Here is a 13492-nt window from a genome sequence, read left to right as displayed (position 1 = left end):
TTGGGGCGCCTTTCCCTGTCACGAACAGAGCAGGGTGGATAGGGAGGTTGTGGCCCCGCCCCCTGTCACACACAGAGCCGCAGGTCGATCAGGGGGTTTGGGCACTGCCCCCTGTCACGCTGATCCCGGTGCCAGGAGCCTCACTGCTCCGCTGATCCCGGTGCCGGGAGGCATATTACCCTTTTACTATATAGAATAGAGGCCTGGTGCATGGGTGGGGGCTGGCTGGTTTGCCCTGAAGGGTGTCCTGGATCAGGGTGGGAGTCCCCACTGGGGTGCCTGGCCAGTCTGGGTGAGGGGCTGAGGGCTGTTTTCTGGCTGGCGAGTGACTGAAGCTCCCAACCGCTCCTTGTTTTCTTTTCTTTTTCTTTTTTATTCTGGGCCAGCTTTAGCTCTGAGGCCTTGCTGCTGAAAACATCGATATAATGTTGCGGTCTGGCTGGCTTTCAGTCTGGCTGGTTTCTGGGGTTTTGTTTAGCTTCTTATTTGCAACATAGTACATAGTTGTTTAGAGTTGCAGCTGAGAGGCTGGCAAGTTAGGTGGGGAACGTTGGAGTCCGCAGTCACTGAAGCAATCAAGCCTCCCTGCTCGCTTCAGTGCATGGCTGCCGGCCGCCATCTTGGCTGACAGTTAATTTGCATAAGGATATGCTGATTAGCCAATGGGAAGGGTAGCGGTCATACGCTAATTACCATGTTTCTCTTTTATTAGTGTAGACTAGTAGCCTGGTGCATGAAATTTGTGCACTGGGGTGGGGGGAGGGGCTCCTCAGCCTGGCCTTCACCCTCTCCAATCTGAGACCCCTCAGGGAATGTCCAACTACCTGTTTGTGCCCACACTTGTAACAGATAACAGCTCCATTGTTGTTTCTTTCTTATGCTTAAAACCATTGGAATTAGTAGGTATTCAAAGTGTGTATACATTTTGGGGGGACACCCTGTATATCTCTAGTATATATATAGATAGTACTGGAAGTCTTAGCCATAGCGATCAGACTAGAAGAAAACATAAAAGGCACCCGAATTTGAAAGGAGGAAGTAAGACTCTTTATTTGCAGATGACATGATATTGTATGTAGAAAACACTAAAGACCAACAAAAAACTACTAGATTTAATAAACCAATTCAGCAATGTAGCAGGATACAAAATGAACACCCAGAAGTCAATGGCATTTTTATACACCAATAATGAACTCTCAGAAAGAAAAACTAAAAGAACAGTCCCATTTACCTTTGCAACAAAAATAATTATGACACTTGGGAATAAACTTAACCAAGGAGATAAAAGACCTGTACTCAGAAAACTACAGGATGTTGAAAAAAAAGATAGAAGAAGATATAAACAGTGGAAGAATATACTATTCTATGTTTATGGATTTGTAGAATTCACATTGTTAAAATGTCCATATTACCCAAAGCAATCTGTAGATTCAATGCAATCCCTGTTAAACTACCAATGGTATATTTCACAGGTTTAGAACAAGTACTCCAAAAATTCACATGGAACTAAAAGAGACCCTGAATAGTTGCAGCAATTTTGATAACAAAGAACAAAGTTGGAGGGATCACAATACTGGATATCAGGTTATACTATAAAGCCACTGCAGTCAAAACAGCCTGGTACTGGAACAGAGAACTCAGAAATCAACCCAAGCTATCATGTTCAATTAATATTTGACAATGGAAGCAAGAGCATACAATGGAGTAAAGACATCTCTTCAATAAATGGTGTTGGGGAAAATTGGACAGATACATGCAACAAAAAATGAAACTAGATCACCAACTTACAACATACACAAAAATAAACTCAAAATAGATAAAAGACTTAAATATAAGTCATAAAACCATAAAAATTGTAGAAGAAAATATAGGCTGCAAAATATCAGTGTAGCAGATTTTTCAGAGATACATTGCCTAGGGCAGGAGATCAAAGGAAAAAATAAACAAATGCGACTACATCAAACTAAAAAGCTTATGCACAACAAAAGAAACGAGCATCAAATAAAAGGGAACCCATTGCATGGAAGAACATATTTACCAATGATACATCTGATAAGGAGTTAATTTCCGAAGTACATAAAGTACACATACAGCTCAACAAAAGGAAGACAAACAACCCAATTAAAAAATGGGCAGAGGACCTAAATGGACAAGTCTCCAAAAAGGACACACAAAAGGCCAAGAGACATGAAAAATGCTCGAAGTCACTAATTATCTGAGAGATGCAAATTAAAACAACAATGAAGTATCACCTCATACCTGTCAGAATGGCTACCATCAATAAATCAACAAACAGCAAATGTTGGCAAGGAAGTGGGAAAAAAGGAACCCTAGTACACTGCTGGTGGGAATGCAGACTGGTGCAACCACTATGGAAAACAGTGTGGAATTTTCTTAAAAAGTTAAAAATGGAACTCCCATTTGACCCAGTGATACCACTTCTATGAATATATCCTAAGAAGTTGGAAACACCAATCAGAAAGAATGTATGTACCAATATATTCATAGCAGCAGAATTTACAACAGCTAAGTTCTGGAAACAGCTCAGGTGCCATCAGAAGATGATTGAATATAAAAACTGTTGTACATTTACACATGGAGTACTATGCAACTGTAAAAAGGAAGGCTCTCTTACCCTTTGAAACAGCATGGAGGGACCTGAAGAGCATTATACTAAGCAAAATAAGCCAGTCATAGAAAGGCAAGTATCACATGATCTAACTTATATGTGTAATCAAATGAACAAAATAAACATAAACAAAACAGATCCAGAAGCATTGAAAAATGCAAGGGACTGGTGTATTTCAGAAGGAAGCGGGGGCACAGGAAGAGATTAACCAAAAAACATATGCATAACCCATGGGCACAGACTATAGCGCTGGGAAGGCTTGGAAGTGGGCAGGAGCACGGTGGAGGTGCTCATGGGGGGAAGGGGCATGACATCTGTAATACTTTCAACAATAAAGATTTTTTTTAAATTTCATGATGCAAAAATACACTACTACAGCTCAACTGTTAATGTCTAAAGATTACATCTTAAACATGTGCCTTATAAGTATCGTCCAGAGTGATTAATGACATTAAAAGACTATCTAAAATATTCTCTTTTTTTCTTAAATAAGTTGAACAAAAAAGGAATTCGTTTCATGCTTAAATGTTCATAGATTCACCTTCAGAAACTAAGACTTTTATTTGGAGCAATGAGTAATAGTATGATATGGTAGGGGGCGGAAACCATAGATTTGTGAATTTGTTTATTTTTTAATCCTCACCCAAGGATATTTTTTCCATTGCTTTTTAGAGAGGGAAAGACAGAGAGAAACATTGATGTGAGAGAAACACATCAATTGGTTGCTTCCTACACGAGCCCTGAACAGGGCCAGGCCAGGGAGAAGCCTGCCACCGAGATATGTGCCCTTGATTGGAATCGAACCCGGGACCCTTCGGTCCGCAAGCCGACTCTATCCACTGAGCCAAACCAGCTAGGGCAAGATTTGTGAATCTGGAAAAAAGAAAAATAGGGTTGAAAACCTGTTCTACCACATAATAAAGCCATACAGTCTTGGTATGTGCATGAAATGTAGTCACATATTCAAAGTACTTAGGTCATTGCCCTGCCATTTCAATAAACGGTAGTTGGAACTGTTATATTTGTCTCTTCTCTGTGCCTTCCTAAAACTTTACTGATAACTTTATCATAATAATAATCACATCATACCATGAATATTTGTTTCTGGTTGCAACCTTCACAGGGCTGTGACTACCCTGAAGACAAGGATATTGTGTCTATCTTTGTATCTCTCTTGCAGAGGTTGCAACTGGCAACTGTAAGGCTTTTGTTTGGCTACCAGTTTTGGTCCTAGAGTGTCTTAAATTTGAACTGGCTGTCAATATTTAAAAGTTAGGAGGCTTCCCATTTAAAATACAAACCAAAACAGGATTCCTGGTTTCTGGTTTCTCTTAAAGAATCAGAAAATTCTGGCAACACCAAACCGCAGATTTTTCATAGCAAGAATCAGCTTTTCTGGAGTAGCAGCTGCCTTCTTGGATGAGGCATGCTCTCCGGTTTGCCATAGTCTCTCTCTCTTCTTTATTTTTTTATTTTTATTATTTATTGTCTAAAGTTTTACATGTCTCCTTTTTCCCCAATTGACCATCCCCCCCCCGCCCCCCCAGTTATTTCCACCCCAGGCTAGCCCCCACCACCCCAGGGTGTGTGTCCATTGGTTATGCTAATATGCATGCATACAAGTCCTTTGGTTGCTCTCTAACCTCCCCCGACTCCCTGACCATTTGTCTCTGGATCTATTCTTGTTCATCAAATTATGTTGATCATTGTATCCCACATATGAGTGAGATCATATGATATTTATCTTTCTCCTACTGGCTTATTTCACTTAGCATAATGCTCTCCAGTTCCATCCATGCTGTTGCAAGTGGTAAAAGTTCCTTCTTTTTTATAGCAGCATAGTATTCCATTGTGTAGATGTACCACAGGTTTTTAATCCACTCATCTGCTGATGGGCACTTAGGTTGTTTCCAAATCTTAGCTGTTGTAAATTGTGCTGCTATGGACATAGGGGTGCATATATCCTTTCTGATTGGTGTTTCTGGTTTCTTGGGATATAGTCCTCGAAGTGGGATTACTGGGTCAAATGGGAGTTCCATTCCCAACTTCTTGAGGAAACTCCATACTGTCTTCCACAGTGGCTACACCAGTCTGCATTCCCACCAGCAGTGTAGGACAGTGGTCAGCAAACTCATTAGTCAACAGAGCCAAATATCAACAGTACGATTGAAATTTCTTTTGAGAATCAAATTTTTTAAACTTAAACTATATAGGTAGGTACATTGTTATTAACTTAATTAGGGTACTCCTAAGCTGGCCTTTGCTAAAAACGGATGCGACTAGCACTAACCACTGCACAATGAGATTGCTGACTGACTGACTCACTCAACTTGTGCATGAATCACGCCCCCTGCACCCCCCCCCCCGCCCCGCGCTGCGTATCCCGCAGCCCGCCTTTGCCTCCTCTCCTGTCACCCGACCAACTGACACCCCCCACTTCTTCTAACGCCACTTCTTCAAAATAGACTCACCCAGGCCGAAAACCGACTTCTACGCATGGGCCACGAAGTTTCATTTGCACTGTACGTGCGCACCCGCACGTGGTATTTTGTGGAAGAGCCACACTCAAGGGGCCAAAGAGCCACATGTGGCTCGAAAGCTGTGGTTTGCCGACCACTGGTGTAGGAGGGTTCTTTTTTCTCCACGTCCTCGCCAGCACCAGTCTGCATTCCCACCAGCAGTGCAGGAGGGTTTCTTTTTCTCCACATACTCGCCAGCACTTGTCGTTTGTTGATTTGTTGATGATAGCCATTCTGACAGGTGTGAGATGGTACCTCATTGTTGTTTTGATTTGCATCTCTCAGATGATTAGTGACTTTGACCATGTTTTCATATGTCTCTGGGCTTTCTGTTAAGTCCTCTTTCGAAAAGTGTATATTGCCATAGTCTCTTATACCCAAATCTTGTTTCCTCAAAAACTAAGATGGAATGCCATTTACCTATCATATTCACTCATGTGTGCTTACCTATCTGGCTGCCCAAGGCATTTGGATTTGAGAAAGCTGCTCTCAGTGACTATCAGAGTCTTGAACTTAGGATATCCTCACCAAATGTATGTTGAATGGATAAATGAAAGAACCACAAACATACACAAGTACAGAAGGTTTACAAGGTTAACTTTAACATGTACAAGGTGATTAGGGTCTAGCTCTACTTTAGCAACAGCTATTCCCATTTTTTTCAGTATACATCGAGAAGGAGTGGTAGTGTTTGGATGTCAGAGACTGATGCTCTGAAACAACTGGCTTTCATTGGATGCGATTGCCAGCTGTCACAATTTTCAAAAAATAGGCACCCTCAAATTTATTTAGTGCTGGCATAATGCAGTGAAACATAACAAAAACTATGATCAAATGTATTTGCCATTTATTTTGGAATGCATGACAATGTCTATTCATTTGCGCAAAAACATACAAACAACACCCAACTTGTTTGAAGATAGGATATCTTTGATCAGAACCTCTGAAATATCCCTTTGAGTTAGCTATTAGTATAAACTATATTAATTTGTACCTGACAGTAATTTGAGATTTATGATTATTTAGTGTAGTTGAACTAATATATGTTCCAAAAGTATGGAGGAAGACTTAGCCACTTAAGTGAACAGTGTGAGTAGCATTTCTTTGGCAACGATTGGGATGGGGGTTAATGATCTACTGGAAAAGAGATAATCTGCTTTTTGTAAGAAGGCAGAAGTGTTTTTTATTTCATTAACTCTCTGAGATGAAGCATGTAAGTATATAGTTTTAGCAGTGGTATGTTTTTATGTTGCTTTGTATTCCCCACTTTAAGTAATCTTAATTCACTGTCCACTAGGGTAGTTACTAGCCACATGTAGCAATTTAATTAAAATTAAATACTTAAAAATTATGTTCCTTAGTCATACTAGCTATGTTTTAGGTGCTCAGTAGCCTCATAGGGCTAATGGCTACCCTGTTGGAGAGCACAGATATAGAACATTTCCATCATCACAGAGAGTTCTATATACACAATTCTGTACTCTTTATTTGCCACATTGTACATTAGATTTTTTTGTTTGTAATTTGAAAATGATGTTAATATAGCCTAGAAATAGGATCTTACTAACTTCTTGAAATCTCTTTTCCCCATAATGGTTGTTTTATCCACTACATATTTAAATCATGTTGGAGTTGTTTTGTGTGGTTTTTTTTTTCTTCAATTTATTAACATAGTCAACACCTGAAATTTCCCCATTATTTAAAATTCTAAGCTCTGTGATGAATGCAGTTGAAGTAATCCCTCTAGGTATTAGTCACCTTTAAGACAACACAGTAGATGACAATGTCTCCATGAGCCTTTTACCATTTACAATGAAAAAAAAAATACTTATTAAATGGTGATTTTTCCCCCCCTTTATCTTATTAAGTAAATTATATGGTCCTTTTTTATGGAAGCCTCCATAGTTAGAGATGTAAAACTGCAATTTCTTGGTTCTATAGCATGACATAGTTCAGAGCTGAGATTAGAGAAACCCCGTAGAGTTGTTAATACTTGAGGGCATCCCCAACTAGAAAAGTATGTGAATTTAGGCATGGGAGGAAGGAAGGATCTGCTTTAAATTTAGTGTAGGGTCACTGAATCTTAATGATAGATTAAACAAGGGAGGTAGAATAATGAATAGGGGTATGCAGTGTGTAGCACTAATACCAGAAGTCTATGGTTTGTGGCGGTTTTTTAATGTCCTTTCCCATATGGTTTTGAATAGAGTAGGTTATGGCAGGGATGAGCTAAGGAATAGCTTTGTTAATGAATAAATAGGAGTAATTTTTTTTTAACCAGAGACTAAGACAGTTTATTTAGAAAGCCTGCTTATTTAATGCATGATGTGATTAAAAAACCATTTCTGATGTTAATAATACAGTAAGTGGAGAGGCTAAGGTGTTCTTGTTGTTTTCTTTCTAAAACAGCTGAGTTTGTATTTCAGAGCCGCCCGAATGGGTGAGATCCTCAGGGTGGGGCTTTAACTGCCATAGTTAAAAGCCAGCTCTAGGTAGTTCCTGAGCATTGGCAGCATAAGTCTTTAGATAGGGGTTGGTGTGCAGTATTGGACTTTCATTCATACTTTCAGTCACTTCGATAAGCTTTCATAAAATTATCATTTGGAATCAGTTTCCAACTCTACCTCCTTCACCTAAAATTAACTAGATAAGTAACTTTGGTGTCTATCCTCTTTTTATAACTTAGCTGTTAGTCCAGGTGGGTACTTTCCTTAAGATATCCTCCCTATTCTCCCACCCACATCTCTTTCAGACACAGTAATTCTGAAAGCTGATCTTGCAAAGTAGCAAGTTTGAATCAGAAAACCTGACCAGACACATTTTTAAATATCTCTTAGGGCTGTTCGTTAGAGATGACTTAATATCTCCTAAAGTAGATATTAAGTAGGTTGTCTCTGCTGCCTTGGTTAAGTAGCGTGAAGGGAAATGCAACTCTCCTGACTCCAGGGCCCCAAATGCAAACACTGGCCTAGTTGTTCCCAAACTTTCTTCTTGATGTGAGTAACTTGAATGGTTTATTTTCCCTTGAGGAGCCCCCATCCCCCGCCACTTTAGTATTCATGGCAGACCCCAACACTAAGTCCCTTTGTTGTCTTTCGTTTTTGCATTTTTTGTTAACAAGCAAAGATAAAATTATGAGACCTCATTATAGACTGGAGTTTCATTGCTAATGGTTCCCACCACCTTTTTTTTTTTTTTTTCACATCTCAAAAAGGCAAAGGACTGGATAGGTAACAGAAAGCAGCACAGCAGACATAAACATCATGTCTAAGCATCAATGTGGTGCTACCAGAGTGGGAAAGGATACAGTCTACATCAAAATATAAAGATGGGTCTTTGCTCAAAACAGTAAGATTGTCAGCATTTTAAAAAATTTGAACTTTGTTATAGTCTTTAAGAAAAAAAGACACATTTTTAATGAAGAAAGAAGAAATGGATTAAGAATTTTTAAAACCTACATTATTATCCTGACTTAGATATTAATTAACTGAATGACATTTGGGCAAGTAGTTTAATTTGTGCATGCACATGTGTATATGTGTATATGTAAACCTTAAAAGAAAATGCAATTCTATTTAAAAAATTGGCAGAATAAGGCATTATCTCACATCTTTCTTATAGATGCAATTTTATTTTAGAACTTACAGAGGTTGCAAATAATACAAATATTTGATTCAGAGTTTCCTTTATCCAAATGAAAAGCACAGAGCAAGGGTTAGCAAGAGTGCACAACTGTTGAGAGAAGGAAAACTAGAATAACAAGATAGAGCTTAATTGATTTACTGTATATTGGCAAGGTAGCAGAAGCAGGTTCATAGTGCCAATGTTTTTGTATTATTCCATATAAAACTCTTACATCAGTAAGGAGTGGAGACACAGAAGGCATTGGGCAAAAATTAATAGGAGGAAGAACTTTTGCTAACCCTCATATCATAAAATTTGTTTACTGTTCTAATTGTTCTCCTTTTACCATGATGTATTTTCCTTGAATTATTTTTTAATCTTGCTATTTCTTTTCCTGCTGTGTGTGACACCAGGAACTGCCCTCTTACTGTGAAGGCAGCATTCAATTGTTGAAACAATAACAAGTTGCTGTTTGATCTGACCGTTGTCCTTCCTTTGTAGCACTTAAAAGTACAAAATCGACAGCCTGTAACTGTTCTTCATTGCGGGTTGTAACACAATAGGTGTGAAAAGACTCACTTGATCTCATGGCAGAGGTTTTGCTCATAGTTGGTCACTCTTACATGTTACCAGTTAATGTCCACTATTCAGAGTAAGTACAAATGGTCTCATAGAAAATTCTTACACCTTGCAATTATAAAAGGTTAGGCAGAAAAGAATTTTAAAGATAATTATTGCATCTCTTTATAGAAGAGGAAATCCAGTGTAAGAGAAGATAATGTCATAGTCATGGAAGAATCTAGACTCGCAGAACTAAATTAAATCTAATCTCACCATTTACAAACATGAGTAACCTAAGGCAAATTGTCTCTGAGCCTCAGTTTCCTTAGTTGTAAAATGAAGATGATAATATATGTGAAAGGTATTGTGAGGATGATACGTTAACATAAAACCTAGTTGTTTTTTTTATCTTCACCAGAGGGTATATTTATTGATTTGAGAGAGAGAGAGAAACATTGAAGTGAGAGAGAAACATCTGTCCGTTGCCGCCTTTATGTGCCCCAACCAGGGATCAATCCCACAACTTAGGTATGTGCCTTGATGGAATTGAACCCACAATCTTTCTGTATACAGAACAACACTCCAAATAACTGAGCCATCTGGCCAGGACAAAACTAACATTTAAATATTTTTCTTATTACAGAAATAATAGAAACAGAAAAGATAGACATAAAAATAAAAATGAGTCAGAATTCCATGATAGAGGGGGAACAAATTTTAACATTTGTTATGTACCTTTTTCTGTGCATACATATAGTATGCATATGTATATACATATAGTATACATACATATATGTATATACATAGTAATATAGATGTAACTTAGTAAGCAGAAAGGTACATAATTTTGTAACCTGGTTTTCTTTAATTATTAACAACTTTAAATGTTATTAAATATTCTTCTACATCAGAGAGTTAGCAAACTTTTTCTGTAAAGGCTAGATAATATACATTTTAGGCTTTGCAAGCCATACAGTTTCTACTGCATCTACTCAACTATATCATCATGATAGTGCAAAAGCAGTCACAGACAGTATATAAACAAATGGAACACAACTTTATTTACAGAAGCAGACAGCATACTGGATTTGGTCTCTGGGCTGTATTTGACTGACCCTGGTTCTACATCATTTTAATGGCTGCATGGTATTTCATTTAATTAGCTATCATATTATTGGATATTAAGATCGTGCCAACTTTGCATGTGCAATGAATATCCTTGTAACTAAATATTTGGTTTACATGTATGATTATGTCTTTAAGATTAACTTGCACACTGCTTCTGAGATTGTATCAAATTGTTTGGCTACTAAAATTCAGACTTCAAAATAAAAACATTTCTTGGTTTATGTGACCAATCTTTGAAGTAGTACATAAAATTGAATTTTATAAAATGATTTTTGGTTAAATTAACACTCCTAAAAATGTTCTTATTATTGTAGTTATTTCTAGGGTTGACCTTTGACTTACTTGGTGTTTTTCTTTGTGCAAGGGATTATAAATTGGTGAACTTACATGATTTTAAAATGGGAAAATTTAAGAACACTTATTGGGTAATATATGTTTTATTCACTGCAGGTAATAAAAAACATTAAGTAGTTGGAAAAACTTTGCCTCTCATGTTTATAAAAAGTATAGAGAGGAAATATTTCCCTCTAGGACAAAATCTTGACTAACTGATAATGAAGTTAAACCTCTTAACTGTTTTTCCTTTGGGTCTTGTGTCAGCTAGTCTCTGAGAGAGAGGGGAAAAAAAGTCAAACATAAAGGGTGTCCCAAAATTCACGCAAGAAGTAATTTTGGTAGAAAACACAGGTTTATAATTAAAAATTGTAAATTTTTTATTGATTCATAAAGTATACAGTATAGGGTTATGTATGGAGTAGCATATCGGGTAAATGGCCTCCACAGCTTTGCTGGCACATACACACTCTTGTTGAAATTTTCCATGACCGTTTTGCATAAATGTGGCTGAATTTCGATGAGGCTCATTTTCATCTTGATGGCTTGGTTAATCGACAAAATTGTCGCATTTGGGGTTCAGAAAATCCATGAGTGATTGTTGAGAAACAAATGCATCCACAACGTGTCACTGTTTGGTGCGGATTTGGGGCTGGAGGCATCATCGAACCATTCTTCTTCGAAAATGCGGCCGCTCAGGCAATAACAAAAGAGTGCGTATGTGCCAGCAAAGCTGTGGAAGCCATTTACCTGATATGCTATTCCATACATAACCCTATACTGTATACTTTATGAATCAATAAAAATTTACAATTTTTAATTATAATCCTGTGTTTTCTATCAAAATTAGTTCTTGCGTGAATTTTGGGACACCCTTTAGTTTCTCTGGTGTTCAGAACATTCCTTCAATTCAGCAATGAGTACAGGTGTTGTCCAAGTTTATTTAGTGTGCCCAATAGGTCATTTATTGTGACTGCAGTTTTACTGCAATGTCCAAATATATATTACAGCCAGAGAGTAATCACACTTAAGCTTAAGGAAGAAAAACTAAAGATTAACACAGAGTTTTAATGATGAAGATGATTATTTATCAACTAGAGGCCCGGTGCACAAAATTCATGCGGGGGGGGGGGGGGAGGGGAGATCCCTGAGCCTGGCCTGCACCCCTCTCCAATCCAGGACCCCTTGGGGGGATGTCCGACTGCCTCTCGCAATCTGGGACCGCTGGCTCCTAACTGCTCGCGTGCCTGACTGCCTGCCTGATCGTCCCTAACTGCTCCCCTGCTGGCCTGATCACCCCAACCGCCTCTGCCTTGCCCCACACCTGGGACCCAGGATTCCCTCCCTCTGGCCAGCTGTAGGCACTCAGGACCCAGGCCAGCTTTGCCCGGGCCGGCCGCAGCCTCAGGGGACCATGGGCAGATGGTTTTGCCTGGGCCATAGCTGCAGGCATTCAGGACCGCGGGGCAGGCGGCTTGTTCCTCTCCTGGGCCATAGGCACAGACGCTGGCGCTTAAAACCACAGGGTGGGTGGCTTGTCCCTCTCCTGGGCTGCAGCCTGACTGGTCCCCATTCCTCTCTCCCCAGTGTTGAGTGTCTGAGCCGTTACAGTGTGACGCTGTGAGGGTGTGATGAACATTTGCATATTAGCTCTTTATTATATAGGATTATCAATTTTTTTCAGTGATATGTAATATACAGTAAAGAGGTAGTACCTTCTCTCATTAATTTCCTAGACTGAAAGTGATCCCTATGTCATCCAACAAATTATAGCATTTCTAGAAAGTTTATAACAAAACATTATTAGTCATATTTATTCTCAAAGACTTGCCATGTTAGGTCAGAGTTCAAAGAACTTTAGAATCAGTAACCATCCTGGGAGAGCTTATAATTCATACATCTTAAAACAGTGCTTCTTAAACGTTGGCTTGTTGAGAATTATCTCAAGGGCTTGTTAAAACAGATTGCTGGCTCCCTGAGTTTCTAATAACACCAGGTCTGGAGTGGGTCCCTCCCAATGTTCATATCTAGTGGTTTTTAGGCAATACTAGTATTGCTTGTCCAGGCACTACATTTTGAGAACCACTGTTGTATAAAAATAATTGTTCCACCTTTTTTTTTTATCATTTCAACTTCTGCAACTTCACAATTTTTCTTTTTTACCCCCTAAAATTTAGTATCTTTTTTATTTGTGAAATATACTCAGACTTACTCATCTATAAACATTTTCTTAGCACTTTAGGAATTCTTTTTTTTTTTCAATCCAGGCTTACCCTTTAACTAAAGATATGAGCTGATTTTAATACATTTATGATCGTTAGTTCACTTTAACATTATCTAACTTTGCAATTTTTATATCATTTTCACCCACAGCAGACTTTTAGGAGAGGAAATTATGAATATTTCTAATGAAAGAAATCTTATTCTTGGTAGTTTTTCAGGATGACTAAAATCTATTTTCAACTAGTTTCCATATTTGATTGGCTTTATTTTCATAATTTTGAGTAATATCTTATGATGCTAATTGTCAAGTTTCTTTACAGACAGGTAAGAGATATAATAATTTTTTTAAGTATAGTATACAAAGCAAAACTTACAGTTGTTGGAATGAAGAATTCGGTTAGAGCCAGGGATGTTTTAAAAGAGTAGAATACACTAAGCTCAAAGCCTGAATGAAAGCAACTTCACTTTTATAGTT

General features: G+C 38.3%; 1 protein-coding gene across 1 annotated transcript in view; it reads left to right on the top strand.

The window, feature by feature from the left end:
• FAF1 (Fas associated factor 1) overlaps positions 1-13492 on the top strand; it is a 354485-nt gene that overhangs the window by 176234 nt on the left and 164759 nt on the right. The gene's annotated exons all lie outside the window — the stretch shown is intronic.

Source organism: Myotis yumanensis, unplaced genomic scaffold (assembly GCF_028538775.1).
Source record: "Myotis yumanensis isolate MYYU_CA2020_CCGP unplaced genomic scaffold, mMyoYum1.0.hap1 SCAF_2, whole genome shotgun sequence".
NCBI lineage: Eukaryota > Metazoa > Chordata > Mammalia > Chiroptera > Vespertilionidae > Myotis > Myotis yumanensis.
Note: the sequence above shows the minus strand (reverse complement) of the source record. Positions and strands in the feature narration are given on the sequence as shown.